The 27245-nt window shown below is 40.2% G+C and overlaps 1 protein-coding gene and 1 pseudogene across 13 annotated transcripts in view; both read right to left on the bottom strand.

Annotated features, from left to right (window-relative positions):
- Nucleotides 1-27245, bottom strand: part of ANO4 (anoctamin 4) — a 433131-nt gene that overhangs the window by 318385 nt on the left and 87501 nt on the right. The window lies entirely within an intron of this gene.
- On the bottom strand, nucleotides 12638-13970 carry LOC102186377 (annotated as a pseudogene). The gene has a single exon (XR_001918077.1). The product of XR_001918077.1 is annotated as a 26S proteasome non-ATPase regulatory subunit 1 pseudogene (transcript).

The raw sequence follows: 27245 nt of genomic DNA, 5'->3' as shown, positions 1-27245 counted from the left end.
AGATGCTTATCTATCAGGGGTTTTCTACAATTGTATTTAACTCACATTTGAGAATGCCAAATCAGAAGAAGTGCAGAGTAGTATGTTTTGACTATTTTTCTCTGCTTATGATATTTAATTCATTGAAAATTACTAGGATACCATTTAAAAACATACTGGACAACCAAATTCACTGAATATCCTCATCTTTATATTGCCATAGTTTTTCTTCCAAGAAGCAAGAGTCTTTTAATTTCATGGCTGCAGTCACAGTCTACAGTGATTTTGGTGGCCAAGAAAAGAAAATCTACCACGATTTCCACTTTTTCCCCATCTATTTGCCATGAAGTGATAGGACCAGATGCCTCGATCTTAGTTTTTTGAATATTGAGATTTAAGCCAGCTGTTTTGCTCACCTTTTTCACCCTCATCAAGAAGTTCTTTAGTTCCTCTTCACTTTCGGCCATTAGAGTGACAAATCTAGATACTGTATTAAGAAGCAGAGACATCACTTTGCCAACAAAGGCCCATCTAGTCAAAGCTACGGTTTTTCCAGTAGTCATGTATAGATGTGACAGTCGGACCATAAAAGAAGGCTGATCATCAAAGAACTGATGCTTTTTTTTTTTTTTTACTTTATTTTACTTTACAATACTGTATTGGTTCTGCCACACAATTGTGCAGACTGTTTGAAGAGTCCCTTGGACAGCAAGGAGATCAAATCAGTCAATCCCAAAGGAAATCAACCCTGAATATTCATTGGAAGGACTGATGCTGAAGCTCCAATACTTTAGCCACCTGATGTGAAGAGCTGACGCATTGGAGAAGACCCAGATGCTAGAAAAGATTGACGGCAACAGGAGAAGAGGGCAGCAGAGGATGAGATGGTTAGACATCACTAACTCAATGGACGTGAGTTTGAGCAAACTCTGGGAGATAGTGAAGTACAGGGAAGCCTGGCGTGCTGCAGTCCATGGCGTTTCAGAGAATCAGATGTGACTTAGCAACTGAACCACCACCTTTATATTACTCAGATCATTTACCAAAATAATAAAGATCTATGTTTGAGAATGAGAGATATTTAGGTGGGAAAAGCCCCTCAAGATTATCCAGCCCAGGATTTTTCAGTCTTGGCTCTACTGAGATTTTTGATGGGTAATTCTTTGTTGTTGGCAGCTGTTCTGTGTACTGTAGGATGCTGAGCAATAGCTTTGGTCTCTATTCACTAAATGCTAGTGAAGAAGTGAAGTCGCTCAGTCATGTCCGACTCTTTGAGGCCCCATGGACTGTAGCCTACCAGGCTCCTCAGTCCGTGGGATTTTCCAGGCAAGAGTACTGGAGTGGGTTGCCATTCCCTTCTCCAGGGGATCTTCCCGACCCAGGGATCAAACCCAGATCTCCTACATTGTAGGCAGATGCTTTACCATCTGAGCTACCAGGGAAGCCCCCCCAAAACTTTATTCCATGGACTTCATCAGGCTGGAATACTGGAGTGGGTAGCCTTTCCCTTCTCCAGGGGATTTTCCCAACCTAGGAATTGAACGAGGATCTCCTGCATTGCAGGTGAATTTTTTACCAACTGAGCTATCAGGGAAGCCCAAATGCCAGTAACACCCTCCAAATGTGGTCAAAAATGTCTCCAGACATTGCCAAATGTTCCCTGGGGACCAAAATCACCCTCAGTGAAGAACTATCAGCCTGCAGATTTGAAAGCTGAATCACAGAGAGCTGCAGGAATATTTAAGGCCACAAAGCTGGAGGAAGGCGTCACTGGGAATAGCGCCAAATGATCTGAATCTTAGACTCACACTGTTTCAATAACACCTGTTTCTCTCATTAGATATTACCAAATTAGGTAATTAAATGGTTGTTTTATTCATCCAGCTTATAATCATGATAGTATTATATCATTAACAAACAATTTTTAAAACCTGAAAAAATTAACTCTTTTCTACATGAAAACTCTCCCACCCTCACTTGCTTTAGTTATTTGAGGGCAATCCAAGATTTACAGAATCTGAGATAATTTAGGAAGATGCCTGACCCTAGATGAACATATATAAGCTTCCACCTCTTGTATATCTATTAATGAAACTGACCCCAATTTTTCAAGGCTGACATAATACTAGCATGTAGCCAAGATACAAACCTATTATTCTCTCAGCAATTTAAAAATGTGACTTATACATTAACCTTCTTTAGTCCCCTGCCAAGTTTCTGCTCTCTACATCCAATCCTCCTCTAAGTCCTGTTAGAAAAATTCTATATCTAAATGATGGTCGTGAATTTTGCAAAACATGAACTTTGGCACCTTGCTCTTCAGTTAAACACTAAGTATCTAGCATGTCCACCCTGCTGAGTCCTGGGTACAAAGGCAAACAAGATACAGTTTTTACCTATGAAAGAGGTACAAGGTACAATCTAGTATATAATATACAGCTAATTTTAAAATAATTCTGTAAGAGTGTCATGGTAACAAAAACAGGGGTATGAGCCTGAACTGGGGTGTCTGGAAAAGTTTCCTGAAGAAAGCCACACACAAGCTGCGTACTGAAGGATAGTTAATATTAAAGAGTTGATCAGAAGTGGAAAGAGTATGTAAACAACAACAAAAATATGGCAAAAGGAAAGGCAAGCGGCTCTGAAATGCTGGGAACTGTAATTTGTTATTTAATCCTTCAGACTATGAAAGGAATAATCAAAAATTCAGCTGGAGCTCTAAGAGGAGGCCTGGATGCAAGGGTTTTCAAAGAATTAATTATTCACTAATATGTTCCAAAGCATACATTTCTTCATAAAAAGATTAATTTTAATACATATGAATTATGTATATTTATCTTAAGTGTATTATAACTTGGGCTTTATAACCATGTGTAGGTTTGTAATGTTTTTGCGCAAGTCACATGTTCTGAGTACTGAATTATAAGTGTTTTGTGAAGAAGCTAGGAAATAATTTGGATGATCTATCACATCCTAGCAGACTAGATTTTCCTATCAATTTCTCACAAGCCAATCATTTTCATCACAATCCACAAGGACATGATTTATAGTTATTGCTAAACTAACCAGCTTCAACATTCTTCAGCCTTTCTGTAAAATGTAAAGACTGATCCTATAGCTCACCAAAATTTACAGCTTAAGCTGGGTAATGTTTGGCACACTATTTATTTCTGTCCCCATTTTGTTTGTTCCTAAAACTTTTTATGCCATTTATACTTATTGTAATTTTGTTATTTTTATTAAATAGCATGTAATCCAATAAAACGTGAGTGTAAACAGTTGGTGTTTTTATGAAAAAGGTTTAAAGCTTTGGAAACATTTGATAAAGCTGAGTCATATATCATAAAAAATAGTGTTAAACAAGGAACTGTAGTAATGATAGAACACTTATGAGAATAACCTAAGTGTAAATAGAATCCATTAAAAGTTTGTCTTCATAAATGATTAATTACAAGCATGGTTTATAGAAGAAAAACATACAAAACAAATTAATATTCTTACTAGAAAAAATGACCTTAGCTTAACCTCAAAAGATTAGCAAGTCAGGTTAATTTGTGTTTTCACTTAAAATGTTCAAGAAATGTAAAATTTTCATGATTTTCTCATTTAAACATATTTTTAAAGGAGGTAAAAACGATGTCCACATAAAAACACGTACACATATTAACAGCAGTTTTATTTATAATGACCAACACTGTAAGCAACCAAGATGTCTTTCAGTAAGTGAATGGATGGACTGTAGTACATCTAGACAACGGAATATTATTCTGTGCTAAAACAGAAATGAACAGACTTCCCTGGTGGCACAGTGCGTAAGAATCCAGCTGCTAATGCAGGGGACAAAGATTCGATCCCTAGTCCAGGAAGATTCCACGTGTCATGGAGCAACTAAGCCTATGTTTCACGACTACTGCGCCTGCACTCTGGAGCCCATGATCCGAGACTCCTGAGCCCACAAGGAACAGCTACTGAAGCCCACGCACCTAGAGCCCGTGCTCTTCAACAAGAGAAGCCACGGCACTGAGAAGCCACGCACACTGCGACAAGAAGTAACCACAACTCACCACAACTAGAGAAAGCTTGCAAGAAGCAACAAGGACCAAGTGCGACCAAAAACAAAACCTTTTTTAAAAAATGAAATGAGCTGTCAGGACACAAAAATACATGGGTAAAATTAAGACACTTATTAGTAACTGAAAGCTGCCAATCCAAAAAGGCTATGTACCGTATAATTCTAACTATATGATGTTCTGGTAGAGGCAAAACTATGGAGGCAGTAAATAGATCAGCGGTTACTAGGGTCTGCGTGGGGGAGAAATGAACAGAAAACACATAGGATGTGAGGGACAGTGAAAATATTCTCTATGATATTATAATGATAGATACATATCGTTTATACATTTGTCCAAGCCCACAGAATGTACACCACCAAGAGTGACCATAACATAAACTGGATTATGATGTATCAATATAGGTTTAGCAATTGTAACAAATGTACCACTCTGGTTGGGGATACTGATAATGGAGGAGGCTATTCACCTGTGGGGTCTGGAGTATGAGAACTCTATTTTCTGCTGAACTTTGTTGTGAGCCTAGAACTGGCTCTTTTTAAAACATGTATACAGTACAAAAATGAATGGACGGTATAGCAGATACAAGTATAGAATCCAACATCTGAACAAAAAGGTTTCCTTTTGTCACTCATGGCTATGCAGTTTACATATCCTTTATTAAGGATATGTAGAAACAATACACAAATAGATATTACGGTAAACCAGTAATAGATCAAACCAGTCAATCCTAAAGGAAATCAACCCTGAATATTCACTGGAAGGACTGATGCTGAAGCGCCAATACTTTGGCCACCGGCTGTGAAGAACTGACTCATTTGAAAAGACCCTGATGCTGGCAAAGATTGAGGGCAGGACGAGAAGGGGGCTACAGAGGTTAATATGGTTGGATGGCTCACCGACTCAGTGGACATGAGTTTGAGCAAACTCTGGGAGCTGGTGAAGGACAGGGACGCCTGGTGTGCTGCAGTCCATAGGGTCGCAAAAAGTCAGACACAATTTGGTGACTGAACGACAACATTAAACCCACATTTCATGTATAATTTGCTACTAAGTTAGTTATTCAATAAACTGATTTTAGCTTCATTATAATATTGCTTTGATTCTTCTCAATTATTTTCAAAATCTCAGATCATATCCAAACTGAGACCACCTAACCAGGCTATGCTGAGTCAGGAATTATCCATGATTCCATCTGTTGGAAACCAAGTAATTTAGACACCACAATTACAGCTGCAATGTAAATGGGATTATCTGCCTATTTTAACCTTACCAAGTCAGCAAGTTTTATAAATATACCCTAGAGTCAGATAATCAAGTACTTTTTACCTTTTTAAAATATTTTGTAAGGTCTCTGTAACATATACATAAGTATTTAAATATCCAATCATGCCTCTTAAACTGTTTTTTTCCCAGTCCTTATATAATAATGACCAAGACAAATTGACAAGTAATCATGTTTAATATCTCTGCCTTGAGAAAACTGTTCCTAAGTCATCCTCCTACCACCCCACCCCCAATAAATATCTAACTTTTTTCTGTCTCCACAATTAGATATTCTAATCGCTATTAAAAAAATATAATTGACTTAACAACAGCTGGGTTTAGAGGGCTAAGAACTCTGGAGTTACACCAAGAAAAGCTAACAAATCCTCAGTTCTAAGATGCTTACATTAAAAAGTCCAAAAAAGAAAAATGAGCAGTATTTTAATATGTGCCACCCGAAACTTGAAAATAAGTACATACACAACCTTGCAATGTTCACAGAAGATTAAGGGTCGTGTGACAATAACAGTTTCATTTGCTAGATTCCAATTCATCCACTTTCGCCAATAGCCTTATTTGATTGACACCACCCTCTTCCTCTCCTTTTATATCCAATCCATCCCCGAGTCATCATTGATTCTATCTCTACTTGTTTCTTAAAATCCACTCACTTCTAACTTTACTGTCACTCACCTAGTCTGACCTAGTCACTCGACTACTTCATTTCTAGTCAGAATTATCCCCATAGCCTCCTAACCCATATCCAATCCTTGCCTTCTCTAATAGTCAAACTCCTTTCCATCACAGAACTCATATATATGCTACTCCCTCCATCTAAAACACTCTTACCTGCTCTGAACTGAAAAATCCTACTCATCTTTCAGATCTTCATGTAAATTCCATTCTGTCAAAGAGGTCTTCCCTGATTCCACAAATTAAATTATGCTTCCTCGGGTGTTCTCTCATGTCACTTGCTTCTTATTCACAGCAATGATCACAACTTATAATTATGTTTATTCATGTGTTTACATATTTCAATATAATGAACTCCAGGTTCTTTAAGGACAGAAGTCAGACTATCTTTATTCATTCTTGTATGCTCACTGGTTATGGCTTGCCTGGCACACAGTAGGTGCTGAGTATTTTTAAATTAATTAAAATTAATGAATTAATGAATTAATTAAATTAATGGATGAAGAAAATACTATACCACTGGTTAGTGCTGCTGCTGCTAAATCGCTTCAGTCGAATCCGACTCTTTGCAACCCCATGGACTATGCAGTCTACCAGGCTCCTCTGTCCATGGGATTCTCCATGCAAGAATACTGGAGTGGGTTGCCATGCCCTTCTCCAGGGGATCTTCCTAACTCAGGGATCAAACCTGTGTCTCCTGCAGCTCCTGCGCTGTAGGCAGATTCTGTATTGCTGAACCACCAGGGAAGCCTCTGAATAGTGCTAAGACAGTTATATACTTTAAATGCTTTGGGAAGACAAAGAACATTGAATGAAGTGGATTTTTTAAATTAAACTGTCTTTTCTTCAAAATCTCAAACTTTTTTCTTAACACCGAGGATCCAATCTGCAAAATCTGTTTCTACATACAAGCTGCACACATAGTTCAAAGCATTATTGTTTACTGCAGTATTAACACCAAAACTTTTTTAGTTGTTTATATTAATTTAATGTAAATGTACAAAATAATTTAATGTAAATGTATAAAAAACTTTTGCTGGATGGCATAAATACATAACACACTCATAATGTTATCTGCTAAAATATCTTGCAACAATGCCTAAAATATTATTTTAAAGTTAATAAATCTGAATTGTATTCTAGATAAAATCAGAATTAGTTATATCATTTTATTTTTACTTTCAAAATATATGTAAACAGGCTGATAAAAATTGAAAAATGTGATCCAAATAAGTAAATGCAGTATAGTAAGTGAAGTCGCATGGATTTTGTTAAATATTGAAAATTGTATGTTAAATGCTTGTGGTACCTGCTAATGACCATTTCAGATCCCTAGCTATGTGATGGATACTAACTGTCACTACAGAATTGGCTTTCATCAACCAATGCCAAGTATCAAAATGTCAATATTTAAAATGCAAGATCCAGGATTTGTCAAAGCCAATGATGGTATTATTACAACAAATACTAGTCATAACTCTGAAAGTTCATAAAATCTAAATAACTTGCTGAGGATTATGGAGAGATTTAAATCCAGGTTTGTTAGATTCCAAAGCTCTATACAATAATGCTTCCCAGATGGCCAGACTGCAAATGGGTCGTTTTTGTATGATCTGTTTAGACTACATTCGTACATACCTAGAATATTTGGGGAACTGATCACCACTTATATTCATTCATACTCTCCCTCGCACTCTCTCTCTCTCTGCCATCACCTCCCCCAGAGCCTCTAGGGCAGTTCTCTTTTGAGGGGACTCACTTTTTAAAGTTATCCCAGAGCATCCTCTGGATATATGAAAAAAATCCCACAATCCTTGGTCCACCAACATGCAGTTATCTGCTTACAGCTCCCTCTTGCTCTTCGCTCTCACTGAAAGCAGCCTTCCACCTATTCAGGTTTTAGATGTCTATGAGATTCCCAAATTCCAGCCAAGGAGCACATGTCAAGATCACTTAGGATTCCTCTCACTTAGTTTGGAGGGACAGATGCGTACCATCCCCCATCCCATTCTCCCACCCCACCAATATGTTCACCATGGCCCCAACTTAAATCTCATTCGTAGAATGAAGCAGACAATTCTGGAGTGAGTCTCTGCATGCTCTGAATGGGTAATTGCCATGGGAGAACATCTTATACTATTCTTAGCCTTTGGGATCACATGCAAAACTAAGATAGAGCCCCACTTTAATCTTTTATTGTATTTCTGTTGATAAAAATATAGGGCAAGGGGAAAAAATCAGTTAAAAAAAAATAAAAACAGATGCTAGCATTCACATTTTGATAAAAGATAAAATTCTGGTCCTGTCCCTCCTGCTTTCCTTTCCTTCATCCTTAACTTACTGTTCTTAGGCATTTTCTCATATGAACTTACAGTCCCTTTAAAATTAGAAGAAAAATAAAGCAGGAATATTAATGTAAATGAACAATGGGTGATGAAATATTCTAAAACTGGTTATGGTAATGATCACTGACTCCATGGACGTGAGTCTGAGTGAACTCCGGGAGTTGGTGATGGACAGGGAGGCCTGGCGTGCTGTGATACATGGGGTCACAGTCGGACACGACTGAGCAACTGAACTGAACTGAACTGATGGTAATGATCTCACAAGCTGGTAAATATATTAAAAATTTTTACTGAATTCTATGTTTGAAATGTCTGAGTTACATACAATACACCTCAATAAATATGTGTGTGAAGCATGCTGAAAAATGCAATGTAGCATTAAGAGGCTAACACTGCAAACAGACTTAAGGAGGAAACAAAAGCTTTGCCTTTGCTTTTAAGGATGTGGGGTGGTAGATGGACTGAAGAGTCTGTCATACAGAATGAAGTCAGAAAGAAAAACAAATACTGTATATTAATGCACATATGTGGAATCTAGAAAAATGGTACTGATGAACATATTTGCAGGGCAGGAATAGAGATGCAGAGAATAGATGTATGGACACAAGGCTGGGGGGTAGGGGGACAGGCTGAATTGGGAGATTGAGATTGACATGTACGCAAGATAGCTAGCTAGTGGGAACCTGGTTATGGCACAGGGAGCTCAGCTCACTGTTCTGTGATGACCAGACGGGTGGAAGGGAGGTCGAGGAGGGAGGGGATATATGTATAGCTGATTCACTTCATTGTACAGAAGAAACTAACACAACATTGTAAAATAACTATACCAATAAATAGCTGTAAAGCAATAATTTTTTTTAAAAGATCCTAGGCTGAAAGTGTTTTAGCCTAACAGAGAATCCACGTGAGTAAGAACACATGTGCATGAGCAAGTATCAAGAGACATAAACAACTCAACCTGTTCAAGGCTGGAAGGAGTCCACAGGACCTCAAAATAGAAATACGGTCTTCATGTTCCGACATAAAGAAGTTCCTGGAAATCTTCAGGTGTCTTAAAGGACATCAACACAGTCATTTCCTTAATACAAACCATGACTACTTCAGAACTATCTCAAAACAATCACATAGAAATGAAAACCGTACTGAGTTCATGCAGCACAATAGGTATTATGGACTGACAGAAAGAACTGTGCACCCCAGCAGCAACTCCTCCTCCTCCTCCTCCATCACAGCCACACAAACAACTCCAATGCCATCGACATCACCATCAACCCCACTGCCACCAGCAACACACACACACACACACCCCTGCTACAAATTCCTAATTTACTTAGCCAAGAATAGAGAATTTAACAGAAAAGAGCAGTTATACAAAATACAGAGGGGATACAGCATCTCTGCACAGATTTCCCTTCTTTCTTGGTTCCCTGTGGAGCTTGGTGGCCCTGCCAGTGACCCTCCTCCTCCATGTGGCCAAGGTACTGCCAGAACAGAGAGAGAAGCCTAGCTCTCCCCACGATTCTCTCCTCTCCTTCCCAGGCTTACTTCATTACTCTCAAACTGATGCTAACAGCACCGCTTTGCCTTTTGAAGTGGCACTAAAAACATTTGGTTCTGGAACTCAGCGGGGCATGAGCAAGATCGTATTTCCCAGGTAGGGAGATGGTGGAGAGTTGCGGAAGCAGAATCAACATCCAACATCCCGAGCAGTAGCTCCTCCCCTGGCCTTGCAGTCCCTTCAAAAAGCGCTGCCGTGCCTGGTCACATCAAACTCAACTCATTTGAAAACAGATTTGAGACACTTTAAGAAATACAGGTATTCAAACTAGCTTTTAAAATACACATCTTTTAAATTAAAAATTCAAACAAGATAAAGACATGAAAAAATGAAACAAGCTTAGTTTCAAGGAAAAAGAAAAATTTAAACTCAAATTCAGCAAAACATTAAATATTTGCATATTTGCATATTTTCAAAGGTCTATACTATAACTGAATCTATACACCTGTAACTAATATATTGTTAATTATACTTCAACTAAGAATTAAAAGTAGATCCTATACTAACATTCATTATTTATTCTTGACTAAATATCTTGCTAGTTGAGAAAACAGATAAAATACTGAACTTAACCTATGAAAACTATATAAAATTCAGGCTGACTCACTGAATAAATATTTACTGTATGCCTAGGATATGTCAATTGTGTCCTAGTTACCATGTATTGTTCTAGGCACTGGGAACACCAATGAGCAATATACACCAAATCTTTACTTTCTAGTCAACAGAAACAGGTAATATGAAGACAAATGAATAAACCAGAGAGTATGTTAGAAGATGGTAGGTACTTTGGAGAAAAATCAAGCTGCAAGGGAGACAGAGAATATCAAGAAGTGGGAAGTACAAACAGAATGGTTGAGGAAGACCTCTCTGAGAGCCTGGGCAGGGATTTGGAGGTAAGAAGATAGATAAAGAAGAGTGTTATAGACATGGGGAGCAAAGTGTGCAAAAGTCTGGGGCTCGAAAGTGTATCATGACGTGCTGAAGGAGCAGCAAGGAGGCCGCTACAGCTGCAGCAGAGTGAACTAGTCAAGCATATTTCCCCTGAAGTACAGCACAAGGTGAGGTGAGGAATATTTAGGTCCATGAAAAGTCAATAAAATGTTAAGTTAGGACTGACATGACATGACTTCTGTTTTAACTGGATGACTCCAGACTTCTGTGCTGAGAACACAGTGAAGAAGTCAAGGTCAAATAAGAGAGGACACTGCGATGATCCAGTCAAGAGACAACAGTGGCTTTGACCAGGGTGGTGGTGAGGTACAGAGTGACAAGTGTCATACTCTGGTATGTTCTGAATCTACATTCTTTGCCTAAAGAAGAGACTACCTTTTTATCGTTGAGGTTTTTGCTTTGGGTTAAACAAGTATCAGGCTAAAATTATCTCGGTCATACTACATGGAGTAGATTTTGGATTTTCAAACACTTTCACTCATGTATGTCCTGAGATTAAAAACAAAAACCTCTGCATCCCCTCCTGAAGTCTCAAGTCCCCTCATGAAGTTTTAAGTTGACATCATCATAAATTTACATAGGATTACAAAGAACATAATTTCTGGTAATGTCAACAGCAAACTTTTAAAACATAACTTCTATTAGCTTTACCACAAGGGGCCCAGACTTCTGGTTAAACAGTATGGGTTGTCTGTGAGGATGTTTTTGGGTGAAATTAACGTCTGAATGAGTAAAGAAAGCAGTTCATCTTCCTCCCTTCTCTCACCCTTCTCCACCATGTGAGGATCTCATCCAATCCATTGAAGATCTGAATAGAACAAAAAAGCTAAGTAAGAGTAGACTCCTTCCTAATAGCCTTGGATTGGGATGTTGGTCTTTTCGGACCATTGGATTAGAACTGGAACACTGGCTCCTGAGTCTTGAGCATGCCAGCTTTGGGACAGAACTTAGCCCAGTGGTTCTCCTGGGTCTCCGGCATGCCAACTGTAGATCCTGGGGCTTCTCAGCCTCCAAATCCCAAGAGCTAATTCCTTATAATCTCCTAATATCTCCTTCCTAGCCCCTACAACCCCCTCTCCCATATGTGGATGTGTATATATGTATGCATGTATGTTATTAGTCTGTTTCTCTAGAGAACCTTCACTAATATAAACAACATCATCCATTTAAAATATAACCAAGTTCAAGCTCCTATCAACTGAAAATTTTATATAGTTTTTTCCCGTTAACTCTTTTATTCAGTCTACTTCCCCACAGAACTTTATCCCAGTATAGGAGTGTTTGTTATACATTGGGAAGTCTTTTTATAGCCCATTCTACCATACTTCTTTGCAAGAAAATGTTTCAGATTGCTGCTTTGTCTGGTGCCCAGGTGGATTCTTGACCCCTGCACAATACACTGAAATTTGGGACATATCAGGAGATGACTTCCTGGCTAAAATGGGCAAAGGGTAACAGTGAAGGGAGAAGTGAGAAATAAACAGTTCAGACACTGGGAACTGATACCCTCAAAACATTCCATGCTTTAAGTGTTCAGATACACCCCAGGGATACCTGTTTTAAACCTTTTTTTTTTTTTTTTCAAATAAAGAGAAGTTTTAATGTTATTTACATAAATAGGGATTAAGAACAGAAGGCGAAAGTGAGACCAGGTCCTTGTAAAAACATTTGTGAAGGATCGACAGAGACACTTCTCACGGTATACAATTTTGCTCCACACACACCTCCGGTCCTTAGTCATCAATATACTCAAATGGTTATGGGGGTTCTGGCTCTTGTTCTTCCTCCTCAATTTTTGGGCCATGAGCTGCCACGGGTTCCACCAGCTCTTCAGTGTCTTCACTGGTATCCTTCAGAATGATGATGCCTCCAATGCACAGTGGTTTGAAAGGCTGGTATCTACAGGTTTCCAGCATGCTTAGGACCTTAAGCTGGGCAGGCATAACTCAGGCTGGGTTATCCAATAACTGGAAGTTTGGCTCAGGTTCTTTTTTCTTCTCTTTTTCTTCCTTTTTCTCTGCCTCATCCACTTCCATTTTCTCCTCTTCCTTTTTTTCCTTTTCTTTGTCCTTCTTTTTGGCCTTGGCTGTTATAGATAACACAGCAGTGGAAACCTTTTCCTTTTCTTTTTCTTCTGGTACTTCCAGAGGGGCATGATACGCAAATGCTGATGGTTTACAGTTTGGTTTATATTGAACTTTCGGCATCTTTAAGTCTTTGTTCAGGCCAATGTCACAGGTAGGGGTATAAGCCAATGACAGGAAGTGTGAAAGAGGAAACCAGAACCAGAACTGGGTAAAGACAAGGATGCCAACCAGAGAAGGCATATGGATGTGTCCAGTTCTGGACTGCAAGGAGATCGTGACATTATGTCCACCTGCGTCCAGTATGCCCTGGGCCAGAATAGCGCCAAACTTGGCCATAACATCATCATGCTTATCATTGATGACTCTGGAATACAGCTGTCTGAACTGATTCACCTTTGGACAAGTGATTTCAGTCTGCTGGATCACGATGAGAGCCGAAGCTATGAGAGCTCCTTGCCTCACATAGTTCACAGGGTCATTTGTCATTGGTTCGAGCAAATTAATTGCTTCCTTGTCTCCTGTACCAGCACAGCAGATGCCCAGGGCCGTGGCAGCCCCATAACGCACGTGAGGATTGTAACTCTCTGACAACAATGACACAACGCTAGGGCACTGTTCAGGGGTCCTGAAGAGAACGAACGCAAGTGACTCTACTGCTGCCCTCCTGACGTCATCATTAACATCACTTACAGCAACATGTAGCAGGCGTCGAATAGCTTTGTTGTTTCCTGAGCCACAATAAGCCATGGCTACAGTACACATTCCAGATCAAAGAACTGGATCCTTATCATGGCAGAGAGATTCAATGAGAGCATCAGCCTCTTCCATCCTCCCGTACGTCACTAACAATGCCAACTGCAAGACCACGGAGAATCTTCTCATGTTGAGTTTCCTGTGCATAGCCGACCATGTCCTCAATAGCCTGGGCATTTTTAGAGCCCAACATAACCAAACCTAGGGCCAGGCCAGCTGCTTCTCCTGTCACAGCATCATCCTGATAGAGATTCAGTTCAGTTCAGTTCAGTAGCTCAGTCATGTCCGACTCTTTGCAACCCCATGAATCGCAGCACGCCAGGCCTCCCTGTCCATCAACAACTCCCAGAGTTCACTCAGACTCGTGTTCATCAAGTCAGTGATGCCATCCACCCATCTCATCCTCGGTCATCCCCTTCTCCTCCTGCCCCCAATCCCTCCCAGCATCAGAGTCTTTTCCAATGAGTCAACTCTTCTCATGAGGTGGCCAAAGTACTGGAGTTGCAGCTTTAGCATCATTCCTTCCAAAGAAATCCCAGGGTTGATCTCCTTCAGAATGGACTGGTTGGATCTCCTTGCAGTCCAAGGGACTCTCAAGAGTCTTCTCTAACACCACAGTTCAAAACCATCAATTCTTCGGTGCTCAGCCTTCTTCACAGTCCAACTCTCACATCCATACATGACCACTGGAAAAACCATAGCCTTGACTAGACGGACCTTAGTCGGCAAAGTAATGTCTCTGCTTTTGAATATGCTATCTAGGTTGGTCATAACTTTCCTTCCAAGGAGTAAGCGTCTTTTAATTTCATGGCTGCAATCTGTTTTTAGCAAATCATACACATCCTGGCGTGCGGTCCCCATGGCAGCCAAACTGTCAGTCCTCTGGAGTGGACTACCCATTTGTCTGATCATTGTAGAATTTTCTGTGTATAATCCTAGCTGAGCTGCTGGGTGCCCCCTCTGCTGCTATCAGAAATTGGTGGGGGCATGTGGGGGGGCCTCAGGCAAATGTGTCTGTTAGCAACTCAGCTCACTCTGAAGGATGCTAACCCCACCTTTAATTTGACACACGCTAGGGCACCAAGTCTCTCCTTAATTGTCCACACAGAATGGCTGCACTCTAGGCCTTATCAGGAAGTACTGCCTCATGTTCCAAGGCAATGAATAGTCTCAAAACTTCAGTTGAGGAAAACAATCACAGGGAAGCCTCCTGGAAGGACAAGGAATTCATCTGGCTCTCCTATCAGTGGGCCAAATCAGATCTGCAGAGAACAGGATACCACAACAGAACCTTGCCATCGCTCTTACAAAAGTTTGCTTTGAAGTGATGCTATTAACCCAAAAATGTTTTAGGAGAATCAGACTTACAAAACTTGATTTTCAAAACAAAACACAGTGTACTCTTTATGGAGACTCCTGGGAGAAATTCTCGTCTGATGTTGGTGCCAAGAGTAGTTATAATCATTCTGAGAAACTGGTTTCTCTGTACTCCTCCGTGTTTCCTCTTCCCGCTGGCTCACGGAAAACTTACAGCAAAGTTTTGGCCCCCGAAGCTTATGCTTAGGTCATTCTGACACACGATTTAATTCTATTCCTGGTCCCATTTTGTATTCTTAGCAGCCAAAATTCCTTCTGGCCTGAGGGAGTATACATACAGGTACCTATATGTTTGATTGAAGACTGGAGGAGAAGGGAGCAACAGAGGATGAGATGGTTGGATGGCATTATCGATTCAATGGACATGAGTTTGAGCGAACTCCTAGATGGTGAAGGAAGGGAAGCCTGGTGTGCTGCAGTCCATGGGGTCGCAAACAGTCAGACAGGACTTAGCAACTGAACAATGACTTAAATATGTGTACACAGGCTGGAGTTTTGTCCTATAATCTCATGCTCCTTCTATATCCTTTTAGATCTACAGAGCTACTTCCCTTTAATATATTGCCTATTTTTTTAATGCTTGGAATCATGAATATGCTATAGACTGTCACATCAAATCAAGGTACCAAGAATATAAGGTACAATCATTTGGGCCTCCAAAAATAAATACAAAACTAAACAGGATACAAAAGTATTTAAACAACAAAACAGTAACAAAAATCAAAATCTAATTTTAGGTTTTGATTAACAATTGTTTGCGCTCCTACCTTGTGCCAGACACTAAGCTAGATGTAAGGAATTAAGAAGAAAATAAGAAGGTTCATAATTCAAAAGGACTACTGTGGTTTGTGCAGGAGAGGAATTATAAATTTGTCTGCACATATATACATACATATACCCATACATGTTATATCATTAACACTGACGTAAGTCTATATAAGGTTATAAAAACAAGGGAATGTTAATGCCATCTTATGCTCAGTTACGTATAAAGGATTCACATCGACTGTCTTTGTTGAAGGGACTCCTTATCCATTACTTTGACTGCTATAACAATTGAAAAGTTCTTTAATTTCATGACTTATGATGACAAGGGCAGATTAATTCAAGAAAGAATGAACCCACCCAACTCAATGAGAACTGTGCATGGCTTACTGTTCAGTTAACTGGAGAACATCAGTCAAATGGAATGCCTTGTTTAGTAGAGACCAAGTCTCTACTCCTGCCCAATTTTAATTTCTATTCCTATTGTGTAAATATACCCACAGTCCATGATAACTGGAGCAGTCTGGGACATGGTTTTCATTCTCAGTTTTGCAGAGGAAATTTACATTCTTATAAGCAGGCTAAAATCCTCCAAAAGGCAGTGTCTGACAAGAGATTGGGATCCATAAATTTTTTTTCATAATTGTATTTTCAGTTTTATGACATAACACCATGTGATTTACAGAAATATACTATTTAGAATGAATAACTCTGCAAAGATAATTCTCAAAGACAAGGGAACTAGCCTTAACTCTGAAACATATTATAACCTTTAGCTAACGGAGAATACCAAGGTTTTAGAAACAACTCTCTTTAGCTAAAAGCACTTGAATTAAATGTTACACAATTTATTATGTTCAGCCACGTTTCATTCATTTCTCCGCACACTCCCAAGGTTCACGATCTGTGGGTCCTTTTCTGTGGCCCCAATTTGTCCCTCTCCCATGTCAATCCAGTCTGGCAATTTCTCATTATCAGGGCCCTGATTATTCTTTGCTGAAAATTCTCAGGCTGTGAAATTGCTTAAAGTTAAATTTTAGTGTAGACTCTTTATCAATTTTATTGCTCAGGAAAGTAGACACCATTCATATACTTTCAATTAACCCTATTTAACACAGCCTTAGACACAGCAAGGCAATTCTGGGAATTCACTATTGAATCATTTCACACATTCCAGTGTGGTTTGCAAGTATACAGATGTACAATAGTTCACCTTGCGAGAGGTCATGGTGGCCCACTCAGCAATCAGTTGCACTGACTGCTCATGCTAAAGTAGCCCTTGCCAGCTAGTCTTTCCTTATTTCCCTTTAAAGTAGTCTGTGCTTGTATCCTGCAGCTCCAGTGTGGAGACAGACCCACCTCTCACCACCTCAAAGGCTACTCCTCGGCCCATCGACACCTCTCTTCTGGACTTCTCCACCAGTCCCCTCACTGATCTATTTCTACCCTGACTCCCAACTGTGTTCTCCATGCAGCAGCAAGCGAGATCCTTTCAAGGTTGCCACTGTTCTACTCAAAACACTGCCCGGCTTCCCATCTCACTCTAACATCTACCGTGACCTCTGGCTCCCAGCCTCATTCTCCTGTCCCACTGCTCCAGGCCTCGTGTTTTCCTCCCTATTCTTTGTTCATGCCGCTCACAGTCCCTACTCAGGGCCAGTCCATTGGCTGTGTCCTCTGCTTGGATACCCTTTTCTCATATATCCCCTGTCTCGCTCCTTTCACTCCACTCAACCATCACGTACAGGACCGTCCTGACCAGCATACTCCACACCACTCTTCCTTCCTTCATTCTGCTTCATTGCACTTACCACCTCCTGCCACATTTTATTGATCAGCTTCTTTGCAGGTCTCCTGTGTAGCCTCTTTGGAAGCAGGGAGCATATCTACATTAAATACTGCTATATCCCTGAAGCCAAGAACAGAGCCTGGCCCACATGCAATCATAATGAGTAATTGTTGAACAAATCTCACATAAGGTTCCTCTGTCATTCCTCATGCCACTGACCCAGTTTAAACTTGTCTTACTGGGCCCACTGTTACAATCTCCGTACTAGTAGTCATTATATGCACAGGCCCTTCCTCCCCTCTTGACTCCTACTAGAGTGACGGGAATCTGCAATCTGACCTTGACTCTTTCCTGCTCAAAGTTTTCTCCAAAACCTATAGAATATAGCAAAATCTCCTTAGCATGTCATATTAAACCCTTTGAGATCTGGCACCCACCTACTTGCCAAGCCTCATCTCCTACTCTGGCCCCACAGGCTCAATCACTTGCAGATCAAGTTATGCCATATTGTCTTCACACTGGCCCACTTCTCTGCCTGGAGCAGCCCCCTCTGAATTGACCACCTGGAAGCAGCTCATCTAAGTGGTCTCAGTTCAGATGAGAATCCTCAGGGAAGCCTTCTCTGATTGGCCCAAGGCAGCCCTAAACCCTCCGCTCTATGCTCCAACTCTACCATGCATAGGTTTTCAAGCAAGCACACTGCCGCAGTATCATTATTTGTTTTCAGGTCAGTCTCCCAGTGAACATTGAAAACCCCCTAATGAACTACGTCTTGTTAATATTTATATTCCTAAATGCTTGGCCTACAGTAAGTGCTCATTAAATGTCTCCTGAGTTAGTTAATAGATAAATGAGTTAATGTAAGAATGTAAAAATGACACTGTGTGAAAGGATCAGAGTAACTGGTCCTCTGAATTTGGGAGTATGAAAAACAAATTCAATTGCAAATTTAAAACAAATACATTTTCATGGTTAAACCAACAATTCAAAATATGAGGTTTGAGAAAAGGAACAAAAAAATCAATTACATCTATATGGAGTTTTAAATATTTTTCCCCAGGGAATTTATTCAGTCTACAGTGCTCAATGAACACTCCCATTCCTTTCTCATCTCTCAATACTCTGGAAATACGTGAAGACTAGTAAGGACTTATCAGACCATATTAAATAATTTATTCAAAGAAAAGATACTATTGATACATGTGAAGAATGTTAAAACACTACTGAGCTTCACAAAAGAAGATTTGAATAAATGGGAACCTATAGCCTATTTGAGGACAGAATTAATTCAATTTCGTAAAATACTTTCCTTAATCTATAAACTTAACCCAACCCACCCTCTAAAACATGATTTTTAAAGAACCAAACTATTTTCAAAGTTCATATAGAAAAAAGAATGTAAGAAGATATAAGAAAATCCTGGAACAAAAAAAATAATAATAAAAGAAGACTAGCCATCCCAGATATTAAACCATAGAAAACTAAAAGAAATTAACACAGTGCAGTTATCCAACAAACTGACAGTCAACAAAACAGAGCAAACTCTCCAAAAATAGCTCTAACTGCAGAAGGGATTAAATATAGGATGCTACCCTTTCCTTCCACTTTCACCCTGGTCAAAGTAAAAATCATCTCTCTCAAGAGTTATCATAGTAAAAGCAAGGGAAAGACACATCATCCAAGAAATGTTTGGAGAGAATTGGGTAGTTATTGAAGAAAAATAAGTTCAGATTTCTATTTCATTACTACAGCAAAATAAGTTTGAACCAAAGAAATACATGAAAATAAAATCTTCATAGAAGTCCAACAAGACATTTTTGAAGAATCAATTTTACTATCCCAGAGTGGATTAGGCTTTTTTGATTATCATACAAAATCCAGAAAGAAAGAAACATATGACAACTTTAACTATATAAAAACAAAGCTTTTATGCCCAAAATGTCGTAGACAGTATCAAAAGATAAATGGCAGAACAGCAGGAACCATTTAGGGGAAAATCATATCAGAAAATGTTAATTTCTTTTATAAAGAGCTCCTAAAAATTAAGGTCAAAACTCAAATCTTAAAAGTAAGCTTGCAAAGGGCACAGAAGAGAAAGATACGAAGATGTCACATGAAAAGATACTCAAATTAAACTATGAGATGCTACTTTTCCCCAGCAGATTAAAGTCAACAACAATTTGCTAACAGCTAATAAAATTTTCAATTCACGAGTTCTGTGACCCAGCATTCCACTATTAGAAATATTTCTTACATACTTCCTGGCATATAACTACTCTTCTCTAACCACCCTGCCCCCATCTCCACTAGTCCCCTTTCCTTGGTTTTTCTTTCCAGGGATCTGCAAGTCACAGTGCAGCAGTAGTTTGTCTAGACCATATTCCATCTGAAAAGCGATCATTCCTAAACCCTCTAGAATATCAAGAGTCAAAGGAATGTAATCATATTTGCTTCCATCCTGTGCTTTTCTCTTCAATCTCATCGTTTTCTTTTCGTGACAGAAATTGCTTCCTGTGTCTAGTAGATCTTCCTCCCATTGACCCCTTTGGCCAAGTGGTCCTTTGGCTCTCCTGTTCATATGTCTCTTTGATTCATTTATGATCCAAGTGAATTTTAAATCACAATAAGCCTCTCAGAGACTGAGAATAAAACCTGTGAGATCCATTCAAAAAGCTGCGATGTGAAATCATTCATCACAAACGCGAAGAAAGCACAATCTGAATTATTAAAGAAAAGTTCTGCTAGGCCAGTAAATATATATGTGAGAATTTCTCCAAATTCCTAACAGCAGAGAGGCAATGATAATAATGAGCTAACAACTGTTAGGCTGTGTGACTATCTTGCAGCCACTGTGCTCAGTACTTTCCAAGTACTATCTCATTTAACTCAGCCACTCTATAAAACAGAGAATATTAGTTAACCCCCTTTTTATAATTGAAGACAATGATATACAAAGAGAGTAAGAAACTGAGACTTTCCCGGTGGTCCACTAGTTAAGACTCCACGCTTCCACTAGTTAAGACTCCGCGCTTCCACTGCAGGGGGTGCAGGTTCGATCCCTGGTCAGGGAACTAAGATTCTGCATGCAGCGCAGCCAAAAACAAAGAAGATTTCTTGAACTGAATAAAAATGAAAATACAACATATCAACTTAGAAAGAGACTAAGTAACTTGCTCAAGAGCCAAAGGCAAGTAACTAGCAGGGCCAGAATGGGAACCAGACTGCCCCAGAGCAGCTCTGCACCACCAGAAGATATTCTGCTTTAAATCCTAATTTTTTTAGAAGTAAGGTAGAAAGTATTGACTGGAAGCTTGCTTGGAATAGAATGGAACACTGATACTGAATTCAAGATCACACAGAATATAGAGTGGGAAATTTTAGAAATCCATAAATACTGCTTTTTGTTTCAAGTCATTATTTCCATTAACCAGTTCACACAGGTGTTCTACATTAGGCAGCACCTGTTTCTGGAAGCGTTGCTCATTGACACACATATGTCTCAGAGGCTTTATCCTCCTTCCTGAACTGAAATTCCTTGCTAAATTTCCCATGTGTTCATTTCACTCCCATCTCCCTCTCCTAATGAGTTATGCTCACTGGTGACGGCCACCATTTCTCTGTCTCCCACAGTCCCCTAAGCTCACATTCTGCCTCCAAGAACAGCCTAATTCACTCCCCTCAGATTCTGGTAACAGAGAGATCTGTTCCTATCCCATACTGTTCCTTTAAATTCTGACAATTTTACCCTCCAGAAACACATTCATATGAGCTTTGATGTCTACAGTACTTTTCCTTTAAGTCAGATCAGAAACTAAATTCCTACTTTTAACTTTTGCTCACAGCACTCCAATGGTTTCAACAGTTGCACTTATGTAGCAGGAAAAAAAAATAATAACTCGTTTTGATTTATTTATGATAGACTCGTCAGAAAGCAAATATAAAAACAAGAGGCTGAAAACAATAAATGAAGAAAATGATTCAAACATAACAAATAAGTTAAATAAATCAAAAGAAAGCCAAATGTGAACAAAATATTCATTTTTTTCCCCATAGTGCTTATCACCATCTGACATGCTTTGTATGGGCCAAAATAATCTGTTTCCTCCTCACCTCCTACCACAATATTTTCTCCATGAAGACAAGATGTTGACCATTTTGCCTGTTTCTTCAGTGCCCAGAACTGAGCCAGGAGCATAGTACTATAAACGTTCAGCGTGCATGTTAGTCACTCAGTCATGTCTGACTCTGCGACACCATGCCAGGCTGCTCTGTCCATGGAATTCTCCAAGCAACAATACTGGAGCAGGTTGCCATTCCCTTCTCCACGGGATCTTCCTGACCCAGGGATCAAACTTGATTCTCCCACATTGATGGCAGATTCTTTACCTTGTGAGCCACTAGGGAAGCCCATAAATGTTCAGTAGTCCTCGTTAAATGAGTAAGTGAGTGAATGAAGCTCTTCTATCTCATCATCTCTCACTCCGTAAACAAGATTTGCTTTCATACTCTGGCCAAGATATTTAGAGATCCTCCTCAATCTTTTTTAGGTTACTTTCAAGATGGAGAGTCATCTGATCAGATCCAATTCTGAGATGTACAAAACTTAACTACTCACCACTTCCTAAACATATGTTTCCTGACTCAAAAAAAAAAAAAAAAGAGAAGTCACAGCAGAAATCATACTTCAGGGATGAACTAACACAAAATTTTCTAAGCTACTTTTTTACCTACATGAAACTAGTTCATGCATGCCTGTACCCACTGGTTCATAAGATGATGATTATCAGTTTAGTTCCGTTGCCCAGTCATGTCCAACTGTTTGCGACCATATGGACTACAGCACCCCAGGCTTCCCTGTCCATCACCAACTCCCGGAGCTTGCTCAAACTCATGTCCATTGAGTCAGTGATACCATCCAACCATCTCATCCCCTTCTCCTCCGGCCTTCACTCCTTCCCAGCATCAGGGTAAGATGAATATATTCTTTGTAAATAGCACAAGGCTAATCACCAAAGAAAAAAGCCATAAATTATTAGCAAAAAGCACCAAAGGGCCTACGGTGTTCTTTACACTCTGGACAGTGTGTTAACAGGCACGTCAGTGACCTCGGTCCTCAACTCTCTCTAGGTCTAAAACTGATTGATTTAGGTTAGATTTCCCAGCTTCACTTCCTTGTGATGACTTTGAATGTCAAACTAGACCCTCAAGAGCAAAAGGGGTGGGTGAGAAACACATGTCTTATACTAAGCGAGCCCTGCTGAATACAGACTTTTGACTTAATTAAATCCGAGGAGAGATTCCAAACAAATTTCTAACTGGCTTTTTCTAGACTCTATTATCTCCCAACTTACAGAAATTCATCAACTGCCACTCAGATCTTCTGATACCACTGCCATCTCCCCCACCCTAAAGTTCCTCATCCTCCTCTGCATTTTCCACCCCACTCCCTACAGGCCCATCCCACTCCCTTTACCTTCCAGCCAAAGCCACCTCATTGTTGACCCACCATCACATCTCTAAGTGGCTTCTTACTCAAGCCAGCACCTCTGCCTAAAATGACCTTTCTACTTCTGTCGTGTCTGAAGTCTACATCCTACTAGACTCTGTCTGCCTTGTAACCAGGTCACAGAATAAGTTTTCACTAGTTTGTGGCTTCTTGGAGGACAGGAATTACACTGCTTTTTTTTTTTCTTTTTTTCTTTAAATCTTTCATTCCTGGGGACCTGACACAAGGCTCTGCTTAGAGAATACACTTAATAAATTCTTACTGTTTATTGAAACTCACTGGGAGGCAGAAACATTTTCTGGGATTTCACGTAGAATTTCTAATGGATTACACAGGATGGCTGCCAGTCTCTTTATCCTTCTCAGTGCAATTCATATAGTCACATTATTTTGAAACATTAAGTTTTCCACACAGAGCAGCCATTGCCAGTACCAGCACCCTAGGTTTTCTATGGTGATTCTCGATCTGTTTGCTCAAGAATTATTGTTATTGCTCAGTCTCTGACTCAAGAATTACTGGATATCTGCTATTCAGCAGTCACTCTGCTGGGCCTTGGGATATAGAGATGAAAATATGGTCCCTGCCCTCAAGGAACAAACTGTCTACTTGGGAGAGACGCAAATAGACAAGGAATTATAATAATAGTTTATAAAGTCCTATGAGGTCTATATCAAGTCCTACGAGGTATGTAAGAGGACAGACAGGGTCTACCTAGCTCAGCTTTGGGCACAAGGCTCAGTAAAAGTGGTAAGTGTCAAAAAATTTCCATTGGAAATGTTGTCTGAGATTGTCTTGAAAGTTAGTCTCAGGAGAAATAGCATGTGCAAAGGCACAGAGGCAAGTGAGAGCTCCTTACTTCTCAGCACTGCAAGTTCAGTTCAGTTCAGTTCAGTCACTCAGTCGTGTCTGCCTCTTTGCAACCCCATGAATCGCAGCACGCCAGGCCTCCCTGTTCATCACCATCTCCCGGAGTTCACTCAGACTCACATCCATCGAGTCAGTGATACCATCCAGCCATCTAATCCTCTGGCATCCCCTTCTCCTCCTGCCCCCATCCCTCCCAGCATCAGAGTCTTTTCCAATGAGTCAACTCTTCGCATGAGGTGGCCAAAGTACTGGAGTTGCAGCTTTAGCATCATTCCTTCCAAAGAAATCCCAGGGTAGACCTCCTTCAGAATGGACTGGTTGGGTCTCCTTGTAGTCCAAGGGACTCTCAAGAGTCTTCTCCAACACCACAGTTCAAAACCATCAATTCTTCGGCGCTCAGCCTTCTTCACAGTCCAACTCTCACATCCACACATGACCACAGGAAAAACCATAGCCTTGACTAGACAGACCTTAGTTGGCAAAGTAATGTCTCTGCTTTTGAATATGCTATCTAGGTTGCTCATAACTTTTCGTCCAAGGAGTAAGTGTCTGCAAATGTTTTGGTATTTCTGGAATGTTCTAGGGAAGTTGCAGAACAAGAAGCAATGGCTGTACATTATAACAAGCCTGGTATACAAGGCTAAGGAGTTTGGTCTTTAACCTACAGCTAGTTCCATGGACGCTGTGCTATCCAGACGATGAATTTACAGTTCCAGGAATCAGGCTAGTTTTGCCAAAAAATGGAACAGTCATCTTGGTGAATCCCAACAACAGCACAAACAAGTTCAGCTAATTAATCTCTTTTGTTGAATCAGGTAACAAAAATCACAAGTTAAAAATACTATTTTGGAAAATGGTAAAGATATACCTTGCAATGACAGCCAAGATGCTTTTTTATGAAAAGAACTTCTCAGTGGAATAATCACAGGAAAGAACTGCCCAGCCAAACTGTTTCTCAACTTGGGCTCTTTGAGAAATGGTGATGAAACAGTAAGCAGGCCACTGGCTGAAAAAGTCAAGAGATGATGAACTCCATGAAGCGTCACTAGACTGAATGCCCTCAGAGCAATGGCAGCATCCAGCTGTCACCAGGAGGTCCCCACTGCCTGGCACCAGGGTGGACACGTCAGGTGCTCAGTGAATATTGGAGTAAATAAATAGACAATGGAACTGATCCGTAAACATCACCCCCTCAACAGAACAGAAATAGCTGAAGCCCAGGGGGTGGGAAATCAAGCATAATGTTTTTAGAATTCTTTAAATGTTCTTAAGAAAAGCAGTTTCAATATAAAAAATGCATTTCCGCACAAGCATAAACACGTGACCATAAACAGTTGCTTGATGTGACTCACTCTGACTGGCACAGCCACGTAATCTGCATGAAATAACCCCAGAAATAATGGACAGCAGTGAGTTAGATGCCACAAAGCAGTTTTGTGAGCAAAGAATGACACAGTAAGTGTCAGCTGTGAATCGTAGAAGGGGCCCCGCACCAGGAGTGGAGCTGGTGTCTCAGTAAATCCATCCACATTGACTCAACTGTCTTGCCCAGGTGCCTACCAGATCTCTCCTGTCATAGTGACTTAACTTCCCAGGACTTTAGCTTTCTTATCTATGAAACCAGACGGTAGGTAAGGTCCCTTTTGATGACAAGGAGAGGTATTTCAAGGTGTCCCCGGGGCAGCAGGTAGTCGCCACACCCACATAAGCCCTGATCATGAAGGATCAACATCAGCACATGTTTCTGAGTAACTCTGATGACCATGTCACTGCCATGACATGCTGGGGTCTTGCAGAGTTAAGGGAAGGCACAGCTCATTCCCCATCTGCCAAGAATGTCTCATCCGGGTCAATTGCCTTAGAAATCACCCATCTAGTGAAAAAACAGAGCTGGAACAACAGTTCTTTTGGGAGAACTCTCAGATTATCTGGGGCTTCCCTGGTGGCTCAGACAGTAAAGAATCTGCCTACAGTGTGGGAGACCTGAGTTCAAACCCTGGGTCAGGAAGACCCCCTAGAGAAAGGGACAGCTACCCACTCCAGTATTCTTGCCTGGGAACTCCCATGGACAGAGGAGCCTAGCAGACTACAGCCCATGGGGTCACAAAGAGTTGGACACGACTGAGCAACTAACATTTTCACTTTCACTTTTCAGATCTGGTCCTCCAAGCCCAATTATGAGTTTGAGTCTGACAGCCAGTTCGTGGCTGAGACCAGAAAGGCACTTGGGGTCCTGAAGACATCCTGCTGGGACTGCCCGTGGTCTCTAATGGTGTCCAGACACTGTTCCCTCTCTGACACTCACAGGAGGTCCCCAGTGGGAGACCAAGGGGAAAAATGTAAGTGAATTCCTGCTGTATGACAATATGTCTGCTTCCTATGAGAATGGCTGCAAGCCAAAAGGTCACTCAGCAGATGCCTAGTTAAGGGTCAGAGATTTCTATTAGAGATCAGGCCCACCAACCCTGTCATTATGTATTTTTAACAGTTTCTTGACTCTTCAGACTTAAAGGCCAACAGCCAGAGTAGAGAATTCATGCTAAGTATGGGGAGGAATTTTTCCCCTTTCATCTTACATTATTTTCGGGCTGTGATTTGACTCTCCTCCAAAATTCTGCCAACTCCCTTTACTACCCAAGAGATATAACTTGCAACATAAACATTTATGACAGTGTGGATAGATTATTAAGCTCCTAAGTACATGATTTTTTTTCTGCAAAGCTGACCTAGTGACTATAGTCCTAGATGAATTTAGAAGGGAGACAGATCAAAAATGCAGTCTTCAACACAGCTCATGAAGAATCTCTCCTTTTTTATACAATCTGTCTGAGTTGCCAATTGACTAGCAAGTTCCTTTCAAAGTAGATCACCATAGCTGGTGTTAGAAGTGGTTTGAATCTCTGTTAAAAAATGGTTCTCCCTCTAAGCAGCTTTATGTGGGAGTTATATGTTCTTTTTACTCTTTAAAAAAAGGGGGGCTCGTGGAGAGATGGTAAAGCAATATGTCACCTTAATTATATTTTAAAAAGCCACAGGAAAATTCAGCCAACATCCTTAATGATATAGTTCATTCAATTTCCAAAGAAAGGCTGTAACCACAATCAAGTGATTTTATTTTGTATCACCCATAAACTCCCCCTCTTTACCAAAAGACCTTTTAAGTAGTAAACATTTCAAGATTTGAGGGCATTCCAACCTAGACAAATCTAGAATGTCACTCATTAAAATGCAAAAGT

The sequence above is a fragment of the Capra hircus genome, chromosome 5 (assembly GCF_001704415.2).
Source record: "Capra hircus breed San Clemente chromosome 5, ASM170441v1, whole genome shotgun sequence".
Taxonomy (NCBI): Eukaryota; Metazoa; Chordata; class Mammalia; order Artiodactyla; family Bovidae; genus Capra; species Capra hircus.
Note: the sequence above shows the minus strand (reverse complement) of the source record. Positions and strands in the feature narration are given on the sequence as shown.